Genomic DNA, 5621 nt, shown 5'->3' with positions numbered 1-5621 from the left:
TGTTCGTTTGAAATTTCTGTGGGGGGGGGGGGGTAGAACTTGACATACCATACATTTTTGTGGGGTCAGTTTGGAAAAATAGTTGTTAAAAAAAATGGCGTTATATATAGAAGAGTGAGTGATTCTAAAAATTTGGATTTGTTCAATCAACAATTGATGGTTCCAGACTCAATGATGTATAAAATTCTGCGTTTGACGCATGATAATTGCCACGGTGGCGAACATTTGGGTATTGATAAGACTTGTGGTAAAGTTTGTGACTTAGCTAAAATTCTGTCTGCAAATCCAAAAGCTCGTTTAATTACTTCTAGCTAGTTTCGGCATCTGCAATGGATTGAGATTGACGTAGTTGTAACTGACCCATTTTTTAAATACTTACAGTCTTGGCAAATGAAAAATCGGAATGCAAAAAAAAACGTTGATATACGAAAGAAGGCTAACTGTTGGCGTTTCAGAAGTGGTGCATTCGGACCAAAAACAAATTTCGAAAGCAGAATCTTTGCCGACTTGTGTCGAAAAATGGGATTCGGGAATACTCGCACTGCCGTGAATCAACCAGCGGGAAATTGCGCGTTGAAAGATCGAACGAGATTGTAATCCAAACGTTGCGAAACTATAGATACAACAATCCCACAACTTGGGATATTGCGCTTCCGGGTGTTGTAGTATCGTACACAGCTTAGTGCCCATGCTGGAACAGAAATTTCTCCACACTTTTGTTACCTATTAGCCACTTGTGTCTCAACGTAGAACAATTGCATGGTCATTCACGATCCCGTTTCGAGAACCTATAGATGTTGATCTACCTCGCGAAATTGCCAAATATCGTTTGTCATATCGATGAGATCTTATGGAAGACAAATTCCTCAAGAGCGCGGTAACGTGTCAACATCGAGTTGAAGACCTAGTTCTTGTCTCCAGCTGCCGCACCCGGCGGAAACAAAACGCCTAAAATGTCATACACTGGAACATACGTCGTCAAGTGCGTTTTATCTCTAGTGACGTATAAAACAGTGACTAGTATGTGCAGTGGTAAAACTATAAAAGATCATTCCCACCTGCTTAAACATACAAAGGAAATTTTGATAGAACAACCGCTTCTGGCTAGGTGATTTCCTATTCTATGTGAAGATACATCCATGAACAGAGACTTATAAAATGAAATATAAAATAACAATATTTGCGGAGGGAGTGAATTGAAGTGTTTCTGTTAGGAATTTTTATTACATTAATGCATATTAGGCGTCATTTTCGTACATTATGGGCAATTTACGTTAGTAGTCCACGATCAATACCTATATAATCGATCTCCAACGAAGCAAAAAATCTATCAAGGTAAATTAATGTTAAATATATCGTGCCGTATATGTCCTGTAGAGTCTCGCCAATTTTTAAACTTCGAAAACCTTCAAAAGAAAACAATTTATATGCCCTGCTGGAATAATATATGTATATATACAAATATTGGTTTAAATATGATCATTTTCAAAGAATTTATTCGGGCCAGTTGGACATTATGAACGAGCGATACAAACATAGCACGGACTTGATAAAAAAACACAGGTACACTGCTTGAATCAATCCAAAGCACATGAAAATGGGAACGGGAAAATTGTTATTTTTATTTAAATTATTGTTGACGTGTGAAGTAAGGAACATTTCTGCCAGATATCATGCAACCTAAATTGCCTACATTTGTTTTTACGAAGTTGTTTTTGCAGAGGTGGGCCTTCTGGAATAGCAAAATCTTTGAAAATGAGGTGTTACCTGAATCAAACAAAGAAAATTTCTATATAGCGCCAGGAGCTGGCTTCTGCTGAGTAAATTTACAATATTCATTACAACTGGTAAAGACCCAATTCAGTTCCCACTATATTGGTATTGATTCATGCTGGTAAATCGGAAAGTGAACTTTACTTCACAACCCCCTAACCCCACTTTCGAGAAAAATGGGAGTTGCAATATATCTACATTTCTCAAAATCCTAAAGCACTTAGGATCAATTTAATTCGTATACTTTCTGTGTCCCAGGTCACACCATTATTAACAACACAGTCCAGCTGCCACCAATGGTACACTTTGAGCTGATCATTTGGATCGGTGTTGGAGTATGACTGGAGAGAAGATGAGATTCCCAATCCAATCGTGTGCTATTTCCAGAATTAGAGAAATGTTTATTCACAAATAAAGTTGGCCCATGCATATCAATTGATATGTTTATACAAAGGCTTGTTTTTTTTAATGAAATGTCTGAAATCACAAAGCAGTATCTATAACACGAGACATCGATGAGAAAACATTTATTAACATGAATGTACTAAATATGAAAACTTGTGATCAGAAAATGTTAACATTGAATAAAAACTTTATTTGATAAACTGCGCCAGGTATTGTTGTTTCGGGCCGTGGGCAGTAATTTGCTGCATGGACTTTAACATAATTTTATGGCTGAAACGACCCCCGAATTATAGGCCTTTCAATAGCTCCATGGAAACATCAGAACAAGTAGTTCAGGAAATTTGATTCATACACTGTAAAAAATTTTGTAATTTTACAGCCATTTCATTGTAAAAAATACGATCGTTTGGCAGTGTTTTGGACGAGCAACTATTTATACGTATTTTTACATCATCGTGTTGTAATTTCACCGCTTGTACGATGTAAAATTACATATACTGTTGCATAATCATAAAACAAACATACGGTTGTTAAATATACAATGAATTATACGTAACATACAAAAACGGCTGTACTGAACACAGCTATCTCGCGGTTATGTTAAAATAAGTCCACTTGGTAGTATTCAAAAGCATAGAGCTCAGAAGACAGTCTTCCACATATTATCAGCAAAATGCATGCCAATAAAAAATACATTGGTGCGACGAATTTGGTTCCGAACGGATGCAAATTTGGCTTCGCGTCATAAGGCGCAAGTAATATAATACTACGTAAACCTGCGGCTTCGTATGTCATCTCGACATAGAATTTATAGCTTACGATAAAAAAAACCTAATATTGCACTTAATATTATATCGAGTGGAAGGATATTTTATTTTAGGCATCATGTAAACTGGTGATTCAACTGACAGCACTCATTCTCAAACGGACAGGTCTACTTGCAGTCACGACTCCAACTACTGGTGAATCTAGTAGTTTTACGCTGTATCGCTATATCTTTTATCGGACCAAAGTATATGCAAATGTTTTGGTTAATATAATTTTGAATTGAGTGGCATATTTTCTTAATTTAATTATTTGCTTAATGCTCCTAAGTTTTAGAAATATCTCAGATCGCAACGGATTCAAATTTTGAATTTGAATTTTCTGACTCCGCCAAAGCCTGACGTACTTTCCCGCCAAAATGGCTGTTTAGTGCGGATTCCAGTTTCGCTAGGAAGCAGCTTGGCTTGGTTCGACTCTCAAAACAATTGAAGTAGCCTAGTTTGAAAGTGTGAATCTGTACATTTTACACTATGCTGCCTGAAGGTTGTAAAACGGAAAGTATGGAGAAAGAAATACCGTTACCTAGGTTGTAAACTCTGGACTACTGGTGCTTGTAGACTACCGGTAGATCTTCAGGTTTTGAAAGGTGAGTTAATTTATGCTATATCTGTCATTATTAATCAATTTTGCATTAATTGGATTGGCCTGTTAACTACAGCATTGCCGTACTAGATGTCCCATCCCTGCATTTAGACAATGAGCTATTGTAGGCCTACTGTACCATATTCTGTTATTTTACTTTTAATTGCTCATGTTTAATCTTTGTTACCGGTATTCTATTTATTGGAGTTCTAAACCAAGGTAGTCTACACCAATGCAGAAAGGTCTCTTATTTTTTAAAATTTCAGACAATGTTAGCCTAACTCTTAAAAAGCAGAAAAGGATTTGCAATAGCCTATTAGCAGACTGGTAAAATTGTAATTTCAGTTACCCTGCGATTTAAAATGACTGACTCGAGATTTGAACTAGACTAATCTAAAATAAAATGCATCTGGAAAGACATCTCTAGTGAAACTGAGATTAGCTACTGCAGTAGACAGTCATGAACTTTTCATGCCTATATCATTTTCATACATCTTCAATCTGCTAATTCTTTTCAGTTCGAAAGTAGACAAACATATCCTGCCATTTTACCTCTGGGGCATTCACATTTGGCCCTTATCAAGTCTGTCATTGTATCAACACTACAAAAGAATTTCTGGAAAGGTGAGGAACTGGTAGCCTATTGGTGTTTCTTTTTTCGATGGCAATGGTATGGACTTAACTGTTTAATAAAAAAAGCCTTGCTTATAAATATGAGCAACATGTTACTGTATATAGTGAGCCTCCTTGCACTAAGTTGATTTTTGTGCAATGAATAGACAAAAAAATTCAAACATAGTTTTTTGTCTTTCTATATAACAATTTTCATTGTTTGGAGAAATAATGATATAATTGCGAGCTTCAGAAATGATATAGCCTATAATAAATTTAACTTCGTCTGAGCATTGAATATACTATGAATCTACCACTTTGCTAATGAAATCATTTTACCCCAGCAGATGAAGTTATAACATATGTAAATATGTTGACTTCTCACTCAACTACTTATTTACATTTTATACCAGCTATGCCCTTTTTTTCAGCCGAATTGCCAAGATAAACAGCCAGTGCAAGAAAAAGTGACAGAGGGCCACTGCAATGTTGAATCTTTTAGATGGTTTCCACCTATTTGAAGAGATGAAATGAACTATTTTGCTGGCGGAGACGATCACTTCTCGAGTGTATTTGATACTATTTCGTTGCTGATATTTGATCACATATTTTATTAAAAGTGATTTCTTTTCAATTGTATTTCATTTCTTCAAGTGCTGGCATGAGGGTTAATCGAGTTACTTTGCGGATGTTGTTTAGTTTCACAACTTCTTCTTGTAGTTAAGGTTAGCATCGCTATGGCTGTAAAAATCGGAGACATCCAACCCACTGCTTTTGCCTAGTACATACATTTGGTTGTAAAATTACAAGCGCTTGCCACGATACAATACATCTGAAGTTGTATATGGTGTTCACAACGAAGTGCATGGCATCGCTGCTGCCGCGCGTTTGGTTGTAAATCGCCCTTAATTTTTTTTACAGTGTAGATTTCTTCTCGTTTCCTGCTTTTGGACAGAACCATTACTGGGAACTCTGCAGTCACCACCAACTGCACATCCGCTAGTGCTTGAAGCACATTTATGCTAATTCTAATAAAGTCTATATATATATCGATAATATATATAACAAAAGAACGGTTACAGAATTAGAAAAGCAGAATAAACCCACTTAAATTATAAAATCTAGATGATTTGTGACAAAAAAATAGCCTGGTATGCGTTATTTCACTGCAAAAAATGTTACAGAGAAAGGTGCGGCACAGAGATTGAGCGAGTATATATGTTGACTTCGATTCGTTAAGTTTACCGCAATTTCTAATAATGCAGCGATATTGTTACTTATCGATCTCGATCGGTAAGTAAGTTGAAAGGTATTTGTCCGTTTGTTACTTATCGATCTTGATCGGTAAGTATGTTGATAGGTATTTGTCTGTCTGTATGTCTGTGTGTTAGATGCACGCGATATCTCACGAAAGCGAGGTTCAA

The 5621-nt window shown here is 36.2% G+C and overlaps 1 long non-coding RNA gene across 1 annotated transcript; it reads left to right on the top strand.

Annotated features, from left to right (window-relative positions):
* Positions 1-3145: 3145 nt before the first annotated feature.
* Positions 3146-4942, top strand: LOC144421878 (uncharacterized). Its single transcript, XR_013475010.1, has 3 exons — positions 3146-3589; positions 4104-4209; positions 4629-4942. It is a non-coding gene; the product is annotated as an uncharacterized LOC144421878 (long non-coding RNA).
* Positions 4943-5621: the final 679 nt, after the last annotated feature.

The sequence above is a fragment of the Styela clava genome, chromosome 4 (genome assembly GCF_964204865.1).
Source record: "Styela clava chromosome 4, kaStyClav1.hap1.2, whole genome shotgun sequence".
Classification (NCBI taxonomy): domain Eukaryota; kingdom Metazoa; phylum Chordata; class Ascidiacea; order Stolidobranchia; family Styelidae; genus Styela; species Styela clava.
Note: the sequence above shows the minus strand (reverse complement) of the source record. Positions and strands in the feature narration are given on the sequence as shown.